We start from the raw sequence: 24,865 nt of genomic DNA on the forward strand, positions 1-24,865 counted from the left end.
TGCTAGGAACGTCAAAACAAAATATCACAGACTGGTTGACTTAACAAATTTATTTTCTCACAGTTCTGGAAGCTGGAAATCCATAGTAAGGTGCTGGCGGGTTTGGTTGCCCCAGGACCACTATCTTTGGCTTATTGACAGCCACCTTGCTGTGTCTTCACATGGTCTTTCCTCTGTTGCACATCTCCCTGGTATCCTTTTCTTATAACAACACCAGTCCTATAGATTCAGGCTCTTCATTAATTAAACTCAAGTAACTTTATTCCCTTTTAGAGACCCATCTCCAAACACAGTAGGTTTAAGGGTTACGGTTTCAGCACATGGATTTGGGGAGAACAAAATTCTGTCCATAATAAACAGGATAATATATTGCTCTTAGTTTGCTTCAGACTTATTTTTTATTATTTTATTCATATTTACATCATGCACAAGTGAAATATTTTTACCTCTCTGTGTAGAGGTAGAAAAAATATGCTTCAAAAACTTTCCATCTGAAGACACTGTATTTGCTACAGTTCTTTTATCATTTTATAATAAATATGGTTAAACAAACACATTTAAATCATAGGAATATGTGATGTCCAACAGTGAATAAAATTTCACAATGTCTATATTTGGTAGAGGGGATAGAAACGAAAGGATGTGACATTTTAAATCCAATGTATCCCTTTGTTAAAGATGCTTTATATTACTTTTCATAACATACCCTCTTGCCAAAAAAAAAAAAAAAAAAAGCTTTATCTTTGTCCTGAGTTCCACATATAAAAAAAGGTCTGCTTAGGTATCTTCAAATGTGACTCATGCTATTATTTTGTGATATCAATGATATGTGACATGTTAAATTGCATAACACTCAAAGCAAGTTTATCTTGACATTTATGAGTAATGACATTTACAGAGAATAAAAAAATGAAATAGCTTATTGTTTTGTTTTCTCTGATTTCAGAAACATTATTAGAGACTTCTAAATCAATATAAAACTGGGAAACACAGACATTTAGATATTGAAAAATCTAAATGGATTTAGTATGCTTAAACTACCAAAACATGTATTGCATCCCAGATTGTGTTCAAACAAGAAATTGTGGCTTAAAAAAAAAAATACAAGCAACAAATGTACAAATGGAAGATCCATAAAAACTTTAATTTGTGATAATTTTCAATATATGTTCAGTTGCAATGTCTTTTTAGGTGTCATTCAAACACAGCTATATCTAGTCATTGGTTTGTCAAATTTTGCATTAGGTTTCTTAATTACTTCTTAGGGATTTTCAGAGGATTTTTTGAAAACTAAATAAAAGTGTGCATGAGTGAGCTAATTTGTAAGAGAGAATTTTCTAAGCAGCTATGTAGTTCTCTAGAAGTAAACTAGATCACTTTGGAAATAATTCACTCTTGTGTAGATGTATGAAATCAACCCAATCTTAAATCTATAATAAATAGATTAAAAATAAATCTACAAGAAAATCTTAATGCAGCAATTAATAGGCATACTCTAGAATCATTTCCACAAAATGAAAGGAAAGTAGATGTTTTTGATACTGTCCTAATCAGTATTATATACATTATTACATTTTCTATCTGCAACAATCTTTTAATGTAAAATGTAATATCCTTAATTTGAACGATAAGACATCATGGTAAATGTGATTCTTAAATATCAACTGCATAGCTTATGGAAAGGTGAATTGAGAGTCAAACATATCAAACTGAAAAGGCAGTGCATTTTATATTAATTTTAATATATTTATGATTTGTGCTGGGCAGATTCGATAGCAATATGGCTTGGCACATGACATACCATTTCAGAGAATTAGACTGACTCTCTGGAAAGCATCATATTCCTAACCAGCAGCCCAATGCCTGTCCCCAGTTTTAGTAGAAATCACAGTCCCCAGGAGAAAGAAAACAGTGTGCAAGACACAATAAAATAGCAAATAAACAATTGTATGTATCTATTGCCTTTCCTTAACTAAACAGTGAAATTCTTCTCTCAGTTTAGCATCTGTTAAGAATAATTAGTTTACAGTGAATACAACTTCCATTCCTATGTTTCTATCTTCTTAAACGCATGTGTCTCTTCCTTGCTCTAGCACTCCTTTGTAGTTAAAAAATTATTTACCAGTATTAATAGTTACTTAAAATATTAACTGTCTTGGTTTCTTCTTTCAAGTTCAGAAAACACGATCTTCCTAAAGATTTAAATTTGAGCCTTTAAATCAAGGATATTATTCTTTTTTACTGGCTAGAGATTATTATGTACATAATCATTGAATTACTAGTCTTCATATGTGGTAATTAGAAAACTATCTTTTTTAGAAAAATGATACCTGATGATCCTGTTATATCTTACATTTCACAATAAGATGAAGTTGATTCCTGCCACTGTTGAATGATAAATAACCTTCCTGAAAAATCAGGATCCTATTTAACAAGTGTTCCAGATGTCATATGTTGTCTGAACAGGCAAGAAAAATTGCATTTTCTTTTTTGTTAGGAGACTTCAGTGGGATGATACTGAAGTTTTTAGCAACATGAATGTAGCTTATGAGTTTGGAGAAGGTAAAATTACTAGGCAAGTGTTTTATAAAAGAAGAGCACAATGCAGCCTTTGAGGAGACTGTTGTGAACTGAACCTGAATGGCTCTATGTTCCTAACTTGCTGATTTGGAAGTATAAGGGGTTTAGATCACAAAAATGGCATTTTGAAACAAATTTGCCTTTATACTCTCTGGTCATAGCCTTGGGATATGAATCATTTTCCAAGCAACATTCCAAAATAAGGGAAGTGTTCACCACAAGATGGAAAACAGAATATAAAATGAGTGGAATGATAGGAAGATGTGTTGAAAACATCATTTTGTGGCTCACAGCCTGTTATATGGTTCCTCTTTTCTGTCCATGTAAAACATAAACATATAGACTGGAAAAAATATGCCCCCAAATACTAATTAACTCTATGCTACCTAAAAGAGAATGATGTAACAAAACTGATGATTGAACATTAATGTAGCAAAAGCAAAAATAATAAAACCCACAAGTGGAAGAGTGTGTGGGTGGGAGAGTTTCCTCATGAATTTCCTGAGCTGCACTTTTCCCACCTTTCCCTTACAGCCTGTCCTTTCCTATTAGTTGTCTTGACTTTTCTCTAATTTAGGGCCAAACCTTTGATATTAAAGAGAGGGAAAATGAGGCTGTATGACAATGCAGTAGTGTGGAATAATGGAAATCACATAGAGAGTAAAATGAGAAACTAGAAAAATGTTTGCTAAGTTATCCAGATTTACCTATTGACTGGCTAACAGATTAATTTAGAATACATGGGTCTTATTTCTAATTATTTTGCCAGCTAACACTGGGAAAACTCCATGAACCTCATCAACGTCATTTTTTTTTTCATCTGTGAGTAAAGAGTTAAAGTTATGGTCCTTGAGATTCCATCCAGGGAAATATTTTATTAAGATGGCAAATAACACTATGAACCGACATTAATTTGAAGTGTGACCTATATTATGGAAAATTACAAATTCCACTAAAAATAGTAAGGAGTGTCTCAAATGATAAACTGAAATAAACAGAAATATCTCAGAGTACTGTGTGGCTCAGTGGGTTAAGCATCTGCCTTCAGCTCAGGTCATGATCCCAGGAGCCTGGGATTGAGCCCCGCATCGAGCTCCCTGCTCAGTGAGAAGTCTGTTTCCCCCTCCCCCCTGTGCCACTCCCCCTGCCTGTGCTCTCTGTCAAATATAAAATAAAATAAAATAAAATAAAATAAAATAAAATAAAATAAAATAAAATAAATATCTCTCTTGTTTCCTTTATTTAAATATTGCTCTGAGGAAAATAAAGGTGAAATCTAAATTATATTCTCAAGAGAGTACATTTTATTTTTATTTTTTTTAAATATTTTATTCATTTTTAGAGAAGGGTGAAAACAAGAGCATGTGAGCACAGGGGAGAGGGAGAGAAAATCTTAAGAAGACTCCACCCTGAGTGGGGAGCAGGACATGAGCTCAAGGTAGGGCTTGATATCAAAACTCTGAGATTATGACCCTGAGATCATGAGCTGAGCTGAAAGCAAGATTCGGATACTTTAACCAACTGCTCCACCCAGATGCCCCCAAGTACATTATAATCAGAAATTATTTGAGACCTTAGAGTAGCCAGAGAGATGGACCAGGAATAAACAAAAGATAAAGTATGATCATAGCAAAAGTGATCTTGATACTATACATTTCCCTAATAAAATATTTTGCTAAAAAATTACACAGGTTGGTGGATGGGTTAGGATAATAATCTCAGAAATACTGCATCATAGGGCTAGACATATAACAACGAATACCAACGACAAAACATTTTCTGAAAGTGGAGACAGAGTTTTATTTTTTGCATGTATTAGCTATACTTTGGTTTCTTGACTGTGACAAATACTTGTGGTACATCCAGTCTGGATGTATTTTGAGCATAATGTCTATTACAGAAATGTTCTGTTTTGAAATACTGGTGCATTTATAAAGATGTCAACACCAACTACATGTTCATTAGTTGTTCCCCATGAAATACTATTCAAATCCTTCAAGAAAATAGGTGTGAAAAACACTTGATACAGGAAAATAAACTTGAATGTAATAAAAATATAGAAGGTGTTTCATCATATGCTCAGTCAGTGGTGTATCTTGCATTTTTCAAGGCAAGAACCATTGTCACATACTGTTCCCTTTGCCCAGCCCCCATATTGCCAAACTGTGCTTGTTTCTTTCTATATCCAATTCCTGCTCTGGAGACCAGAAAATCATCATTGTCCTCAAGGTGCCTTCATATATGTAGACTCTCAGCTACTTCCATGACAGTGTCCTTCAAGAGTATCTTGATCTTTCCCTAGGGACTGCATGGACCCTTTTGCTACTAAGATTCTTTAAGTCTGAATATGCTTTGGTATTATTTTTGGGTCACCTTGATCTGGGCTAAAAAATCAGATGACTCATGATCTCTTAGGCACAATACAATATCTGAGAAATCTGTGAAATTTGCAACCCATTTTTCAGTGTTAGATTTAGTTTTTATTTTCTCCATTGCCGTTGTTTCCCTTGCATTTCATCATTTTCTTTTTTTATTCTTATGGTCACATATATCACATATTCTCTTTACATCTAATATATTCATATACACAAGCACATATACATATATAATTAATTAAATTTATCGTATATATTAATTTTCAAAATCTGCTTTCAAACTCTGAAGCTGAACTTGTGTTCATCTTCACAAGTATATAGTGAAACACCTCTGTACAACTCACTGAAAAAAGAATAGTCGAGATTTATTGAATCTTACCCCATGTGAGATGTGTACTAAGTGATACTATTGCCAGTTGTCAGGTCGAGTAAAGCTTTGCTAATGTGGCTTAAGGGCAGGTGGCTAGTAAAGAGGAAGCAAGATCTGAATGCCATCTGTTAGACTTCAGGCCAGGACATTTCACTGATGTGCAAATATAAATCTATCGCTTTATATCATTCTGTATATTTATGTGTCAAATGAAGGATCAGAAATACAGAGACCACACTTAACTTGGTTAAGTTTTGTCTTGCTTTTTCTCAGTCATTGTGAATGTGTGCTTCTCGATTTATGGTTTGTTCTAGGTTTTGTGTATATGAATTTGATCAAAAGTGCACAACCTAACATACTAGCAATGTGAATGGTTATCACCAATGCACTGCATATATGAATGCTCTGTTTGCCTACGATGTCTAACCATTAGTCAAACAGTGACCAAGATTTTGCTCCAGTCACACAGAAGCCCTTTATTTGCCTTATCAGATTCCTCCATTGCCTACTTGTGCAAGAAAAGACAGATCAGAAGAGGACCTTGACTCCCAGTGACTCAAATCTGTTAGGAAAGAAAAGATGAGGCTGTAGATAGATGAAGGAATTAAAAACAAAACAAAACAACAACAGGCACAAAATCCACAATAGAATAGTATAGTAAATGCCTTGGGGGAAAAGCAGGTCCCCAAGGCCACACCCTCATCCCTCATCCCTCAGGCCCTTGCCCTGGATATTTCAATTCTGTAGTGTCTGACACTGCTGCTCTAATTCCCACATTCATCTCCTGCCATATCCTGTTCCTGAGTGTAGAAACTATAGCAGAAGCTATATTTCCAACCACTCACTTTGAACTATCATCTCAATCACACGAGCATCTTATGTCATTTCATTCCACCTGTGAACAACCATCCTAAAATAAATACATCAATAAAATGCTAGGCTAAAATAAATTAAACTAACATAGTCTGTCAGGCCCAGCTTTGGGTTGGCAAACTGTCTTGGAGTGTCTACCCAACCCCGATCTACCCACCCTGGTAGAGTGGCTCAGGTTCTGGCATAGGAAGTCTAGGAATCAGATGGGTGAAAGATCACCAGGGGCCTTCAAATGCACCAGTTTACATGATCCCTCTCTAACAAGGGCATCAACTTCCCCCAATTATCTTCAGGAATCTTTTTTTGTCATAGCAATACTTAATTATCATTATGCTTAAAACACACACCTTTATTAAAACTATTTGTGTAGCAAAATATTATGCTGGGGTTACCCTCAAAGCTTTCCTTTTGGTTAGATCTAGTAGATTCTCTCTTTTGTGTTCCTCCCATAGGACCTGTCTCTCCCTGTGTGTATGCCAGTTGTGTCATTTACCAAAACATAGTGAGATCTTATCTGGCCTGAATTTCTTCCTTTGTAAAAAGGCTTTGTGGGAGTAAGGACGACTTTCATTCATTTTTGCATTTTTAACACCAAGACCAGTGCCTGTCACTTGTTGGGTACTCTAAAAAGCTTGAATGAACTATACTTGAATTTAGAAGGAATCACTGTTATCTTCATGGTATTTCAGAGACTCCTCTCAGTTTTTAATGTTTGCTGTGATTTTTAAACTACATTTCAAAAAACTGTGACAACTCTGTTCTTCAGAAAAAAAAAAAAAAAAAAAAGAAACTTCTGTAAATCCCCCATCTTCTACAATAAACAGCTGTTCAAACAGCCTTGTGAATGAGCTGCTCCTTGAGCTTTGCTTACGAAGCTGCCTACCTTTGGCACACTCCTTGTATTTCCACTCCACTTCTGATTGAGATGTGCCAGCATGAACTATCTCCTCTTATTGAGTCCCAGCAGTTAACAATTATGCCACATGGCTTGATTTTTTTTTTTTTTTTCCAGTCTTCTGTCCAGCTTGTAAAACTTCAGGACGGTACTTGCTGAAATTGACTGTCAGTGATATGTCAGTGATAGCTTCACTCACAAGAAATAGGAACAAATGTACTAACCTCTGAAACTGTGTTTCTGACTCACCTGGTTTTTAGCGTTATTGTGAATTTCGTTCATTCTGGAAAAAAAAAAAAAAAACATGAGCAACTGTAGTGAATTTATGTTTTTGATAAAACATTGCTTACTTCATAGGAGAAGGCATTTTCAGTTAAATTATTGTCATATCTTCATTTAGAATCTTTGGATAAAATGACATGGGAAAGGATGTTCTCCCCTCATAAAGATTCTGACCACCTATTGACAGTATAACCTGAGGCTGAGAAGACAATAAAACAATATTAATGGGATAAAGGGAACAGTTATTTTTCAATGTAGCAAATATTGACTTTTTCTATAGTTGTACTGCTTTATGTATCAAATAATGCATTCACAGTTCCATTTCATTTTGCAATTTAGAGATAGAGATATTGTAAAAGTTTCTCAAAGGATACAGGGAAGCCTCCTGGACCCCTCCTAGGCTCCCCTCCTAGGAGAGGTTTCCCACCTCTCCCCTACTTCCCAATCCCTGCCAGAATTTCATCCTTTCTGCTTTGTACATGGTCACATTTTATAAGACTCATGATTTTCAGTTTTCCTCAGTGTATGCTCACCTTTCAGACTAGAGTTCCTACTATCCTAAAGGACCTGGGTAAATTCCACCTCCATTCCATCTACAGTGTCAACTTTACTTACCATTAATATGCTTAAAATAGTTTTAAAAGGCAATGATGTCTCGCATGCTTAAAGTTAGAAAAAGCTCTTCCTAAATGCTCATATTTCATATATTGGGCAGATTGAGGGAATAGTACTCATCAAGACAAATGAATATGACTATTAATATTGAATAATATGGCTTGTAGAGCATAAAATATTATAAATTCATTTGTTTTCCATTTTCCTTTAAACCTTATTTAGTGAAGGAAACACTTAATCCTCTCTCAAATGAAATCTCAGCAAGCCCTGTGAATTTATAGCTCAGTCTGAGATAAACAGGATGAGCTGTTTCTCCCAGTTTCACCTCCAGTTTTGGGAAGTGAAGAAGGTATGATGAGATTCAGCTCCTTTTCACTTTTTCCCCTTCTTGCAAAGGGCTGTTTCAGGCCATTCTGGGGTAAAGGCAGGGAGAAGCATGGTGAATGTCCAAGTGTTCTCTTTTATGCCTACTGACTGTCGGCTCTAAAAAAAAAAAAAAAAAGATAATTTAAATTTTAAATTATTAAATTGTAATGCTTGCATTTTCTATGTGTCTAATATTCACTGATTAAAAAATAGTAGATTATTTCAAAGATTAATTGTGCCAAACATTTCAAAGAAGAAAAAGTAAACACTGTATCTTTCCTTTTACATTTAGCAAATTCTTCCCTTATTTTACTGTCCCCCCACTCAACCAGTGTTTCTGTGTCCATTCTCCTTACTTAATTTTGTTTCAGACCTCAGTTGCTTTTATGGCTGTGGCCTTTGTTCCCTCAACTAGAAAATCACTCTCCTTTTCTCTTAGGCTCTTTACCCATGTGTAAAACTTACTGGCATATGGCCCAAGAGTAGGCTGAGAGATTGCTTCTCAGAAGCACTAGATAAGATAGGATGATCCGTGGTAGAATGGAACTAAATTGGGGTGTGTCTCAGAAAAATGAAAATAGATTATATTTAACAGACAGGCAATAAGGAGCCATTCTACATTCTAATGCAGGAAAAAGTTTAATCTTCTTAGATTTTAAATAGAACTCATTGTTGAACCCTTATTCCTTGAATGTTTATAAAAATTTACTTTTTTAAAAAAAATTATTTATTCATGAGAGAGAGAGAGAGAGGCAGAGAGAGAAGCAGGCTCCATGCAGGGAGCCCGCCCAACATGGGACTCGATCCTGGGTCTCCAGGATCACCCCTGTGCTGAATGCAGCACTAAACCGCTGACCCACCAGGACTGCCCTAAAAATTTACTCTTAGTAATGATGTTAAAGTTCTATTAAAAAAAAGACTTTACAGCCTTAAAAAAAGTACTGACAAGAAACAAAGACCTTTATTAAAAATGTGTATGATGTCTAGTGAAAATTTTATTTTACTTCATTATTTTTATTTTTGGATACCATTAGTGTATTATAAAAGAAATACATGGATACTATTTACATGATGAAATATTTTACATATTCACTGAAATGGGCAGCTTCCTGTGATGCCATTTCAATAATGATTTATTTCCATTTACATGCTTTCCAAGAATGTCACCATCTCTAAATAAGAAGTAGTCTTTGCCATCTAGAACTCATTTGGTGCTTCCATATTCTGGGGGAACTTTATCTCCAACTCTCACACTAACTGTTGATCTCTCCCCCACTTTCCTGTAGAGCCCTATCCAACAGCTACTCCTGTTGCCCACAGTACCTTTGCTTGAGATTTTTCTGGAAGCATAATGCCTCCTTTGGCTACAGTTTGGCTGCATTCCTTTAAACTAAAACTCCGTGAAAGATGGGAAGAAACTTTCTAAATATCTGTCCTGCTATGACTCTGGAAGCCACAGTTTGAACTTTGCGCTGGAGCTGTGCCCCCCCACAAGGTCCAACTTGTCTAGTGAAAATTTTAAAAGGTATTATGACATGAAGTAATTTATAAAAGGTAAATGCAATTCCCTGATGCTGATTGTAAAATATGCAAATTATAAAATCCAATTTCTTTTCTATTTTACTGTTACTTCAAAGACACAGAAAATAGATTCATGAATTATGAGAAGTAATTATGAATCTGCTCCTATAATTAAATAAGCTCCTCCTATCTTATTTTTCTTGACTACAAAACACATATAAATCCACATAGCCATTTATTGTACCCAGAAAAATTGACACACACACACACACACACATCCCTTTGTATAGTTTATTGAAAACATCTCATGCTGCATTTGTTTTTTTTTTCCCCAAAATTCTTACTAATGATAAGATCATTACTTTTTTCTTATATTCTATAAGAATTTTGAAAGGTCTCTCAGGTTTAGAGACTTTGCTCATTCTTTCTGTGTCCTGGTAAAAGAAAGACAATCCTATTTATTTAAATGAGAATTCTGAGACCTCAAATAAAATTGTATAATTTCAGTCTCAGCTTGATTTAAATCCATAATATTCATTACTTGTTTATTTAATTGGTTTATAGTATTAATGTATTGTACCATACTATGTGATCTAAGCACTCCTTAGGTGCTGATATTTACATTTAGAAATAAATTTACTATAGAAGGAATATGAGGAGTGGTCAAGGAGGAGAGAGGGAGAAGTCACGTGAAAAAAACAAATGTGTTCATTTAAAAAAATGAAGGGACTCTACCTCCTTCAAATTCTGCTAATGGATTTAATTGAGATGAAGAATGCAAATTTCCCATTGGATGTGGCAACTGGTAGAGTTGCAGGGGAGGGTAAAGGTGGGAGAAGGCAAACCTGACTGGATCCAGTTTAGGAGAAAATGGGATGAAATGTGCACCAAGGGTAAAGGCAACTCCATCAAGACATACTTACACAGAGAGAGCAGGGCACTGGGCAGTATATGGAGGGAGATGTCAGGTCAAGGGAGGATTTTAATATAATATTGAGATATAGCATCCTTATATGCTGATTTGAATGTTCTAACAAGTGATAAAGGAAAAATTGTGGCTTATTTCTGGAGTAATTTTTTCTTATAGATGATAATTGAAATCCATTGCAAAAGTGCAGTACTTAGCCTTATATATGCAGGACAGTTATTCCATTTTAACAAGAGGAAAGACAAAGTATGTGAGTCTCAGGCAGAGTGGGAGATTTAATGAACCATTAAGATGAACCATTGGCAAGATGAACCATTCCCTTTGGTTGCTTCTCTTTCCCTAGTGAAATATATCAAGGACATCTGTGAAGATGAAAAAAAAAAAAAGAGGCTGTGATGGAGAGTGTTTTGACTAGAGAAAATTAGTAGGCCTATTCACCCACACTGAGAAATTCTGGTGATAAATTTATAGTGAGATAAGGTAGAATGGTTAACATTCCACTTTGAACTCCTCAAATACAGACATTGAGTAAATGGAGGTAACTTTCAAGGTAAATGTAAGGGGGAGGGGAAAAGGAGTTGAAGATGTATGAAAAGGAATGATTTAATTTCAGAAGGCTTGGAATCCCAGATAGAAAGGAGGACTATGGATATATAGTAGGAAGGAGATGAGCAGTGAGTAATGGGTAGGCCCGATGGACTACAGGTCCTCACAGGGACAAAGAATGTCGAGAACTTTGTTATTTGAATTAATTTTAGCACTGCATCTTAATTTTCTGTTGACTTTTTTAGGTATGACGGTTGGCATTAACTTTTTAATTAATTTTAATTTTAGTGATTCTTCTAGGGGTGTATTAGGCATTCTTAGTACCAATTCTTAGTCCAATTACAGTTTTTATTATAATATTTTATATAAAGTAGAAAAAACTCAAAACAATAGTTTCTGCTTTTCCACCCTACATACATATAATATGCACATATATGTATATATAAAATGTCTACTGTAACTATTGTGATATAGTTATAATATTTTCTTTCATTATTTTATGTCTAAGAGTAGCTTTCTTTCGAGATATGTCCTTGAACTTTTGTTAGGTAGCTTATGGTTTTAACCAAATTTGGGAAATTTTTAATCATTGATTCTTCAAAAATTTTTGACCTCTTATCTCTTTCCTCGACTTCTATTGTTCATGGAGGCTTTCCTCTTTTTCACTTCAATCTTCTATTTTTTCTTTTTTTCTGAAAGTCAAATAACATCCATTGGCCAACCTTCATGTTCACTGAGCCTATCTTTTGCCATTATTTGTCTGATCTTAAGCCCTTTCAGTGAGTTTTACAGCTCAGATATTGTAAATATCAGTTTTACTTTTTAAAAGATTTTATTTATTTATTCATGAGAGACACACACAGAGAGAGGCAGAGACACAGGCAGAGGAAAAAGCAGGCTCCATGCAAGGAGCCCGATGTGGGACTCGATCCCGGGTCTCCAGGACCAGGCCTGGGGCTGAAGGCGGAGCTAAACCGCTGAGCCACCAGGACTGCCCTAGAATGTTCATTTCTTCATTTTTTCCTTATCACTCTCAGATTCCCCATCAGTTCCACAGCCATATTTTCTTTTTAACTGTTTAGACAAAAAAATAAATTACTTCTAAGATTTTGTCTGCTAATTCCAATATCTAAATCATCCTGGGGTTGGCTTCCACTGAAAATCATCTGTCTCACTTCCAGAATTTGTAGCATGTGAGAAATGCTAGAAATATACAACTACTATTCCAAAAGTCCTTCTGGAAAGCAGTGTCCTAGGACATTTGCTATTAAGGATGCTATTTTACACAACTTATCAAGAGTTGATAAGTTGAAGGTTTTGGATCAACAAAGAATAGGATTCTTAAAGATTTGTAAGGGAAAGGATTGGTTCTGATGGCATGGGGAGAAATAATCAGGACTATTATAGTTTCCTTTTCTTGACCATGTTCTTTTCCAATATTTGTAATTTAGAAAACTTACTGTTATAATTCCCAGTGACTTCATGACATGGAAATTATGATCACACTGGCTGACTAAATAGCAAAAGTATTTGAGTTCTTAAGCAACAAAGACCTTACTTACATTGATGTAATTGCCCTTAGTAGGAAAGAATGGAGTACTTTGTAGGACAAGCATTGTTTTCAAATAAAACCAATGAGAAAGTCATTTACTGACATATATAAATTAATGGCTTCGAAAGTACAGTTCAGAACATGTTTTGTTGAGAAACATTAAATGACATTTTTTGATGTTTTAAATAGATAAATTTCAAGTCATTAGTTCACCTAATTTGGCTGATATAATTTTCCTTGGGAACTTTGAAATGTTGTCTTTAAAATCAAGAGAGAAAAGAGATTCATTTTTTTCTTTCAAACTCTGTTATAATAAATAAACAAATTCATACATACATATATGGAGTGCACATTTGATTTCTCTTCATAAAGAGCATTTTATTATAATTCAGATACTAAATGTATTGAAAAACACATGCAGTCATAATTTTATAATATAGAAGTTAATATTATGAGGTAGAATTTATGCTTGAGTTTATAGAATCACAAAATTTGATGAATATACCTCAAACTTCACATACTATCCAAATATGTTTATAGTTGTCAACCTTTAACAGGGAATATATTGGTTGATATAATATGTAAAGAAAAAAATAATAACAACAAAGAATCTTTCTTGCCAATCAATGTATGTAAAAAACAAGCTCTTACATTAGAGAATAGAAAATGTGAATGAAATTTTAAGTCATCTTTGCTTAATTAATGAAAGGAAAAAATATTTTTAAAAAACACTAAAATCATTTTAATTTTTACCAATGTGTTATATATATATGTATAATAAGTATGCATATATATGATTAGAAATATATAGATGATTAGAAATATGAATACCTGAATATAATATAATATTGTGAATATGTGTATTTTTATGAGTAAATATTAAGGTTTTAATTATAACCCAATAATGTATTTTTCCATTTCTTAAAAATGTTGCCCCTAAAAAAAAAAAAAAAAAAAAAAAAAAAAAAAAAAAAAAAAAAATGTTGCCCCTATATTTCTCAATACTCCCCCTGTGAATTAAACTATAACAAAGAAATAAAATAAACACTACAAGACTTTAGGTCTTATATAAAGAATGTACTTTAAGTCACTTTGTTAAAATGATTGGGGAATGTAAATGTTGTTAACATAAGTAAACTCGATTGTTAATATTTGAAATGAAACAAAACGAACAGTAGTATCACATATTTTAATGCCCATTAGAGCCAGGAAAGATATTGAAAAAAACTTGACAACTGCCCTGGCAATGGCACCAATCAGATCAGAATTAGTTCACCATCCAATCAATATAGACACATGAACTGATTAGAGAAGATGCTGGCTGGCAAGAGGTGGCCAGAATATCCTGGTTTTTCAGCTGTAATTTCATTACAAAAGTACTTAAGTTATAGATTCTCTTTACAAAAACGTGAAAAGACCAGGGAGCATACCCAAGAAATAGTCCATTTTTTTTAAGCATAGAAAGATAGAAGGGAATATTTAATAGGAAATAATCATTCCTAATACTCTATATTGAAAGTTTAAGGTTTTGTTTATTGGCATCTCTGATTGTCAAGTCAATTTATTTTAAATATGCAAATATATACACAGATGAATATACATATATATATAATTTATATTAATTCTCCAAATTCTATTTATATAAGCATATGATCTGAAGAGATACTGGCCCAAAAGAACAAGGGCTGGCTGCAAGTGACTGGAACACCTCTGTTATTATTTATTTATTGAATATTAGCCTAGTGCACTAGATATAGTTACTCATGTGTACATAAAGCAGTTAAAACACATGAGATAACACTAAATGTTACATAGGGGACTATGATGGGGTGATGTGGTAGCAAGGAGTTTGAAGGCTAAATGAGGCCAAGTGGTCAGGAAAGATCTCAGATATGATGTATTTATAGGATGTTATACTCAGTTCTTACCAAAATTTATTTAAAGACAGTACCTTGTCACTAATTGCTGAGATTACCAAGACTATCACCTGAGACATCACCAGATTATCTTTCTTCAGTTCTGAGACTTTATATTGGCACATAATCGTGAGTTCTGACATTTGTTTAATTGCTTTTAACTGTTCACCTTGACTGCAAGTCCCAAACTGGACCTTCTTCTAGGATATCATGTTGGTTGTACTTGCTCTCTGATTCTGGACACTACCACCTTGTTCATCTGCTCCTAGTTCTTTTTTCATATATTATCTGTTACCATTTCTGTCTTTATGCTGCAGCTCAAAATCTCTTGTCTTATTTTATATCCTGAAGTACAAATCTATGAAAATGCAGAGTTCATGAGTTAATAGTGAGGTTGTTTTTTTTATTGCTTTTTTTTTTTTTTTTTTTTTCCGTATTGGATTCAGTCATAAGTTTGCCTTTTATTTTGGGAGTTCTTTGTAGAACCTGAATATTTTCCCATTCTTACATGACTCACACAACCAACTACTTTCTGCAGTAAAATGAAGTATTTACAAACACTTTCTGACATTCTTTAGTGTTTGTCTTCTTATAAAACTGATGATTTGGGCTTTGATTGAGAACATGTATTTTGCAGTCTCCTTTTGAAGTAACTACCTTCCTGGAAAAGTTCTACTCATTTATGAAAACTACTCAAATATAACCTTCGATCTAATACTGTCACTTAGTGATACTGAGGTGATTCTTACTTTTGTTTGCGTGGTGCTCTGTAGCTAGTAATGTCCTACTTCAGTTATTTCATTGTCATAATTGTTCATGTCTATCTCTTCCACTCTTCTGTGCTACCCTAGATGGAAGATTATATTGCCTATTTATCCTTGCATATCCTTACTACTGTATGAAGTTGGAAAATCAAGGCTATTATTCCTCTTCATAAGGCTCACTTGAAAGTGCATTCTGGGTGTGGGGGGTGGGAAGAGTGTTATTTTATATTCATGGAGATGTTCTTAGCAAAAAATGGAAACTCAAATACCACATCATCCCAATGTATATTACTGGAATTTCATGACTATCTCTTTTTTTCTTTGGTATGAAAATTTACAAAGATATTTTTGAGTGTTCATAGTAAGTTATACAACATTGGAAAATCTATACAACATAGCTAAAATTAGACAAAACACTTAGTAAAGAAACACAAAAATGTAGAATAGTTGCTCTTCTTGTTGTTGGTGTAGTTTTACTAGCACATAACAGACTAGACTTTATTATAATAACAAAAAAATAAGGCTGCAAAAAATAATCTTATGACATGTTTTGGCTACTTAAGATCATTTATTTTTTTAATTAATTTTTTTAAGATTTATTTTTATTTTTTTATGATAGACATAGAGAGAGAGCAGAAGCAGAGACACAGGCAGAGTGAGAAGCAGGCTCCATGCCAGGAGCACGACTCAGGACTCGATCCCAGGACTCCAGGACTGCACCCCGGGCCAAAGGCAGGTGTGAAACTGCTGAACCACCCAGGGATCCCCTCTTTAAGATCATTTATTATTTGATTCCCAAGATTGTTTTTATTTGCTCAGAGGGAACTTAAATTTAATTACTCCAAATTCAAGTTTAAGGAATAAAAAATAGATTAAAATGTGCCAATTACTATTAATTTAGTATATATTAATTATATGGGTCATATTTAATTTGTAGTGCTTTTAAACTTTATTATAGAAAATATATTTAATTCCCTGAAAACTTTTTCTAGCAATCAGGTATTTTCTAAGTGTTCTGGGTAAAAAAGAGGAATGTAGAGAAGAGATAATTTTAAATTATGATTTTACCATGTTTGAGGGTTATTAACGGTCTATCAAGATAGTTATGTACATTTACTACTTACCACTAAAAAGTGCATTATCAGAAAAATAGTAGATGCAAAAGAAGAAAACTTATTTTTAATACATTTAGCATCATGAAAGATATGCAGATAAAAAGTAACTAGTATATATTTGCTTTGTTTTAAGCAGTTGATGTAATGCTATTTCTTCTATCTGATAATAAAATTCACAGTTTTAGCAATCAAGGTCATTATTAAAATCACAATAATAGTATGTAGTGAACTGAATTAGTGCATAATATGTCACTATTCTATATATTTGTCAGATATATATGTCAGATTTTATATATTTGTATATGTGTACATATATATAATTATTACTTTAAAAATTTACAAGTTACAATTTATAGTCTCTCTATAGTACTGGATGTTTAAAAAATGTTATTTACTTTACTGGTATGTGTTATAGTACTTCAATGTTTAAAAAATGTTATTGATTCTCTAAGTACTTAACCAGGAAACAACTTTAGCATTGCTAAGAAAGCAATTTACTGAAATTTTCTGCAAGAACCTGACTGAATGACATGAAGCCAGTGGATCCATAGGTGATGCATTAAAAGTCTAAGGCTTTTCTTATAGTTGGAAGTATAAGCATAGCTGTTGGAAAATCTTGCTAAATTAGGGCAACATAGAATATTTTTTCAAAACAGCAAAACCATGCCCTACAAAAATATATTTTTGCTGATAATATTTAAATGTACATTTAAACATTTTTTCACTTTCTTGTTAAACAAAAAATAAATAAATAATAAATGGCACAAAATAAGAATTAAGCTGTCAAGCCATGAGAAGACATGGAGGGACCTTAAATGCAAAGGAGTAGTGAAAGAAGCCAGTCTGAAAGGCAATGTATTGTGTGATTCCAACTACATTTACATTCTGGAAAGTCAAAATGATGGAGATAGATCAGTTGTTGCCAAGTGTTAAGGATAGGGACGATGAAAAAATGGACTGTAGAGGATAGTTAGGGCAATAAAACTACTCTGTATGGTATTATAATAGTGGTTACATATCATTATACCTTTATCCAAACTGAGAGACTATACAACACCGAATGAACCCTAATGTAAGCTGTGGACTTCATGTGATAATAGTGTCAATGTAGGTTCATCATTTATAACAAATATGTGTACCACTCTTCTGGGGGATGTTGATGTTGAAAATACTGTGAGTGTATGGGTCTAGCAGTAGATGGAAACTCTATACTTTCCATTTAATTTTGCTATAAACATAAAACTTATCTAAAAGGGGTGGGGGAGGAATTTACAGAATGGGAGAGTAAGGAGTTTAATTGGCCTTCTCCAGCTCTACCTCAGGGCTTTATTTGGGGCAGAAATGACCCGGAAGATGGGGCTCATATTTCCTTTCCAGCTTTCAGTATGAGACTACATTTTACTTTGTGAGGACAGGCTGTCTGCTTTCCTCACCCACTCAGCCCCATGAAGCAGACTTTATGTCAGTCAATCATGATTGAAAAGATTGTGTTTCTATCTCTCTATCAATCCGAGATAGATTTTAAAACAAAAGTTTTGCTAGAGATAAAGAAGTGTATTTCATAATTATGTGTGTCAATCATCAAGAAGTTACAATTATAAACAAATATGCATCTAAAAACAGAGTCTTAAATGCAGAAAGCAAAAACTGACAGAACTGAAAAAGATAAACACAGAAATCAATAATTATCATTGGAGACATCAATACACCACTTCCAATAATGGAAAGGACAATGTGGCTGAAGATTAACAAAGAAGAAAATGCCTTAACACTATAAACCATTAAGACATAAAAGACATCTGTAGAATTCACCACTCAAAGCAGCAAAACCCCCATTCCTCACAAGTGCCAATTGAACATTCTCCAATATAGACCATATGCTAGAACTTAAAAGAAGTATAAATAAACCTAAACAAATTATATTTTGCAAAATATATCCTCTGACCAAAATGGAAATAAATTAGAAACTAGTAACAGAGAGATATTTGGGAAATGCACATATATGTGGAAAATAAATACACATCTAAGTAACTAAAGGACCATAGAAGAAATCGTAAGGAAAATAAGAAAATATTTTGAAGGAAACCAAGAGGAAAACACAACATACTAAAACTGATGATATAAGGAGAATTTGCCTTGCAAGGAATTTATAGCTCTAAACATTATATTAAAAAGGTTAAAGGTCTCAAATCAGTAACTTAACCTTCTAAATTAAGAAAATAGAAAAAGAAGAGCAAACTAAACTCAAAGGAAACATAAGGAAGAAAGTAATAGAGGCGAAATAAATGAAGTAAAACAAGAAAAGCAATTGAAATAAATCAAAAGCTGAATCTATAAAAATCAATAAATTGACAATCCTGAGGTAGGTTGTGCAAGAACACAGAAGAGACTCAAATTGCTAAAATCAGGAATAAGAGAGGTGACATCACTATGGAACTTACAAAAATACTAAAGGATATGAACAACTTCTTGCCAGTAAAGGAAAGCAAAACCAAACTAGAACAGAAAATGCATAAAACAGGAACAAATGCTTGGACATTTGAGTTGGGCATGCAGGCTCTGTTCTCTGTGGCTTAACTCTAATAACTACTTAGATACAAATGTAATATTTAGTCCTTGATAAGCTCTACCTCTAACTACCTACTATGACTTGTACTGTCACTCGGTTCCCTCTGTAGACTCACTATTGCCAAACTCACATCTAGTTATTGCTAGATGAACTTAAAGTAGGCTAATAAGATAAATATTTGATGTGTCTGTCAAAACAGGGCATGTTTTGGGGTGTGAAAGTCATTGCTATCAAAAGTATATGGATTCTATGAAAATAGCAATGACCGTTCCAAAAGCACTTATCAGCAATGAGTTTCAAGGCAACCTAATTGTGTAATTATGGGTTAGCCAAGATGATGGAAATGTTTATTTAGGTGGACTTTCTGATAACTATTAATAGTTTTAACTACCTTCTTCAGTAGGCACTGAACTAACTTAACCTCCCTATTTTCAACCAGGGGTAAATGATTGGAGCAAGTCTATGCTCCATGTTGAAAAGAAAGAATTGTATTAATCTTGTACGAAGCTAGAGAAATTTATGTAAACTCATGCATTTAAAATGCTGAAATAGCACTCCATCATGTCCTCTGCTTGCAACCGAGGCATAGATTCAGAATCTATCAAACTCAATAGCATACAAATAGACACAGACCTTTAAGCTTCAAAATTGGTGGAAGTACCAAAGTATTTCTTAGCTTTAACTTTAAATAAAACTGCATTATATCTGCTAAATGCCAGGAATCTTTGAAATTCCTAGAAAAATCAGAAGTTCTTTCAAGCCTGTGTAGAAAAATATTATGCTTTAAGAGATCATTTTTCACAGTCCCGAATCCCCCAGTGAGATGCTGTTTTCTTCAGATAAAATTCTAATAATGTGTTCTCAACCTTAAAATTAGCTTCCTTCAATGAAATTTTCTTTAAGTAATCATACTAAACAAGGCACAATGAGAATAGAAGTGGATCATACATAGTTATATGTGGCTTGTATTTTATGTGAGTCAGATACTAGATAAATACATCATATCTTTTTCTTTTCATATATGACCAATGCTTTTTCATCCCAGAAATCCTGACATGTGTTTTAATACCTGGTGGTATCTTTCCAAACACACTTTTGAACTGAGCTGCAGCTGGAAATCTTTAAAAGCAAAAACACAGACAAAAACTTTCCTTAGAAATGGCAGGTACCTATTTTTGCTTTTAAAATTATTTAAATTTATTAAAGTTTTATCAACCCTTCATTTTCGTGTTATGTGAGATATCAATTGTGAGAGGATTTGTGAAAGTATGCAAAATGATTGGCATTTGTAAAGGGATAGACGTCTCTTTGCTATTTGACATTGTGGTTGTCTTGTGATAACAATTTTTATTTTGGGACTATATAAAGCATAAGTTTAAAGCATCCAAATAAATCTTTACTAAGTATCTGTTTCTTTCTTTCTTTATTTATTTATGATAAAGAGAGAGAGAGATAGAGAGAAAGAGGCAGACACACAGGCAGAGGGAGAAGCAGGCTTCCTGCAGGGAGCCCAATGAGGGACTTGATCCCAGGACCCCAGGATCATGTCCTGGGCCGAAGGCAGGCGCTAAACCATTGAGCCACCCGGGGATCCACAAGTATCTCTTTCTGAGATGAATACACTTAGATATTCTAGTTTCAGAGACGAGTGGGTCATACTACTCTTGGCTGAAGAAGGTGCATTAATGATATGAGTGAAGATAGATTAAAAATCACTTTGCAGTTACTATTTCATTCCTTTATTATATATTTACCAGACGCTATGGACAGTTTTTTGGGTACTGAGTATATAAAGTCAACCACAGTAAATTACATCTTAATTAAGAAAAACAAACAATAGGCAAATCTTCAGAGACATAGATATAAATAAAGAGTAGCATTTATGAAAATAAGTTTGAAGATAGACATGGAAATATGAAAACACATAGAGGTGGATGTAAAATAGAAATACGATTTTAGTAATGGTGATTGTCAGTCTGAAAGACCAGAGAAACATGGAAGTCAGTTCTATTATGTTTAATAATTTTCCTTTTCACAGAATTTTTTCTTTATTATGAAGTTAAGTGTTGCCAAGGTGAATTACTAAAGAGAATTTCTAAAAATATTACAAAAGGTCAAAGAATAAGTGAATCATTCATATACACATTTGTCATTTTTTCAAGTTGTGCAAAGATGGTATAACCCTGCTCTTTTAAGTAGTTGTGTCGACTTTTGCCTTTCACTTATTTAGTCTTTATTATACATTATATTTATGTCCTACTGCTCTGCCTGCTTCCAAGCCATAGGAGCTTTTTTGACCTTTACATCTCATCTGTTTTAAATCCTATATCATACCTGTTTAGCACTGAACATGTTTTATATTCAACGAATATCTGATGAATTTAGTCAAAATGATTTTAATTAAATCTACAAACCTCATTATTACTTGAAACATTATGGAAAACAATTACAGTAAGCTTGGAAAATACACATAAAACTCGTTTTTTATTGGTTATATAAAATATTACTTCAAGTATTAAGGAAATTGTAAATTTAGAATTAATTTTAAGCAGCCATTACTTCAGATTGGTCCCCAAATTTATTTCTGAAAACATGGTGACATTTAAGCAACACCATTGTCATCCTATAAAGTAAGTACAGAGGGGCATCTGGATGGCTTAGTCCGTTAGGTATCCAACTCTTGATTTCAGCTTAGGTAATGACCTCAGCTTTGTAACACTGAGCCCTGTGTCCAACTCCACAGTCCATGTGGAGTCTGCTTGAGATTATCTCCTTCTCCCTCTACTCCTCCCCAACCCCCTGTCTCTCAAATGAATAAATAAATGTTTAAAAAAATAAGTGGAGAAGTTTGTCCTTTAATTGCTTGTGATTAACTTGGGACGTAAAGCCTGGATAGCTCAGTCTGTAGAGCATTGGAGTCTTAATCTTTAAGATGTGCTGACACTATTGTGTAAATCAGAGAAGTCAACCATATGCGAAGAACCAAAAAATATTAGTAACCATAATATCATTGAAGATGAAAATGGAAGCTATGTTCTTACTGTGTTTACTATTCAGGATTCAAAAGAGGGTGCACAATTCTTTAGAATAACATTCACCCATATCATCTCTCCTGGCAGTGGAGAGGTGGAGTGTACAAAAATTAAAAAGCCATTTGTTACCAGAAATCAACAGGCATGAATAACATCCATCAAAAGGAGAGATGCAGGATAAACCAGAGCTGGCAGAAATAAAGTTCTGCACAGATTGTTAATGTTTGTTATTAAATGTGTTAGCAGTACTATTTATTTTGCTGCATTTTTATTTTTTACGTATTTGAGAACAGTAAATATAAACAGAAATGTTAGTTGAAAATCTATATGTTAAATATTTTTTTAAAAATAAGTTACTTATAAAGCATGTCTGGCTTAAAAAAGAAAGAAAAAGTGTACCATTAAATAGATATCAGTATTTTAGGAAATCATGGAAAGAGATAAGGATCTCTGCTTTTTGTTTTCAGAAATCAACCTTGCTTTTACTAGATTTAAATTTGTATTTCAGTGTTGCTTTTATTTTGAGGACTAGGACAATAACATTGATTTGACATTTTGCTCAAAAACTTCAACTTCATCCCATAAGTGGAGCAATGATAGAACAGAGTGATCCTGTAGCAATTTAAAATTGAGTTTAAGAAGGGAAGAGAAGGAAAAATAAAGGACTGCAAATAGGAAGATAAAAAGAGTTGAGACAGCTGAACATACCAGCTGACCACCTTCATTTCTAATCTCGTTATAGATTTTTGCCTCTGAAATGAAAATCCCAATGAAACAAAAAGCAAGCAAAATAATGAAAACAAAAACCATTTATTTTTCATGTGACTGACAGAAATCTAGCATTCCTTTAGGAAGTTCATGAATTGCCACTAGATCCAAAGGCAATATTTTATGTAAAGGGAAGGATAAGTTACAAACTGTGGCTTAATCATCATTTTCATATGAATAAGTGGCTAAGGCATCATTTATAGTTTTTGAAGTATGTCATACATATGAACACTTCTGTGATGGAACTGTATGAACATGTAAATGGTTCTAGAGAAGAATTGCGAGAGGCATCAGTAGACCTTAATATATGTTACCGGTCCACAGATCTATTTAATTCTTTGCATAATAGGACTGTTTGTGAACATGAAACAGAAGACAGATCTCCAATAAAGAGAAAAATAAATCATAGTAGTGAAACCAGTATATTGACATAAGGTTATACTTCCTCAGTTTAGAAAGAAATTAAAGCATTTATCTAGGATGATCTCTGTGTCAAAGATCTCTCCATTTCAGGAAAAAATCCAGTGTCACAAGTAATCCTAAATCACAATCATTGTTATATGTATACTGAATATTTCACAGAAATTATTTAAGATTGTTGGATATACAACAGCATTATTTCCAATTAATATCTGAAATTGAATGCGGTATGTGGAAGATAAATAATACTTCTCAAATAGCTTAGAAATTATGCTATGGGGATCCCTGGGTGGCGCAGCGGTTTGGCGCCTGCCTTTGGCCCAGGGCGCGATCCTGGAGACCCGGGATCGAATCCCACGTCGGACTCCGGGGCATGGAGCCTGCTTCTCCCTCTGCCTGTGTCTCTGCCTCTCTCTCTCTCTCTCTGTGTGACTATCATAAATAAATAAAAATTAAAAAAAAAAAAGGGAATGATGCTATGTTTCCCTGGTTGAAAATTTATGCAAACTACCTAGCTTGTCTGACTTGGCATAGATGCTTACTGAATGTTAGTCCCTTCGTGTTAACTTGCTAAATTTAGCATGGATTTCAAACTTCATGATTTGTGTCCATCAGTCTTATGGCCTTATGCTCTATTCACAGAATCCAAAATACTGAGCTACTTGCATCTGTATTTATTCAGTTAAAATTAGGGAACATTCATGTGTCTGAGAAGGAGAAACTGAGGTAATATGTTTAAATTAGAAAAGCAGGAGTTGAATAGGTGGATTGAGGAGGGGAATGGACTTTTGTAGTGGTATTTATAAGCAGTCAGAGGGCACTAAACATTAAGAAGAATTATACCTAAAATGTAGAGCCAATTAGAATGAATAAAAAATAATTTATTCAATGCACGCATTTGCATTTATTAGCTTACTGTGTCAGATTGGTGTGAAATCTGTTACTTTATATGTGATCATTAAATATGGGAAATATATCAGAAGAGTAATGAAACATGTTGATTTTCACCAGGCAGGGTTGGCCAGCATTGTGCCGAATTATGATTTTCATTAGGACAGAAATCACACAGACAGCTAAAACACTCTTAGCACTGTTTTATGATAAGAAATGCTAAGTACCTGCAAATGGAATCTCTCCCCCAAATCTGGCACCTGAACCTTGTTGGTCTGGTATGTACTTCCTTTAATTTCAGACCCCAACTTGGAGCTTTGATTCATTTGCCTTGTTTCAGGGCTCTAAGAAACACATTGCCAAGATTTCCACCTTTTTGCTTAGCTTAGTTTGAATATCTGCATTAGCATTCTCCAATGTCTTGAAGAAGCTCGAGTGACTTCTCCATACACCAGTTGTTGGTGTTGGTAGTGTTTTGGTTGGAATT

The 24,865-nt window shown here is 33.8% G+C and overlaps 1 pseudogene; it reads right to left on the reverse strand.

Annotated features, from left to right (window-relative positions):
• Positions 1-8,362: 8,362 nt before the first annotated feature.
• LOC112645657 (10 kDa heat shock protein, mitochondrial-like) overlaps positions 8,363-24,865 on the reverse strand; it is a 76,183-nt pseudogene continuing 59,680 nt past the window's right edge.

Source organism: Canis lupus, chromosome 1 (assembly GCF_003254725.2).
Source record: "Canis lupus dingo isolate Sandy chromosome 1, ASM325472v2, whole genome shotgun sequence".
Lineage (NCBI taxonomy): Eukaryota > Metazoa > Chordata > Mammalia > Carnivora > Canidae > Canis > Canis lupus.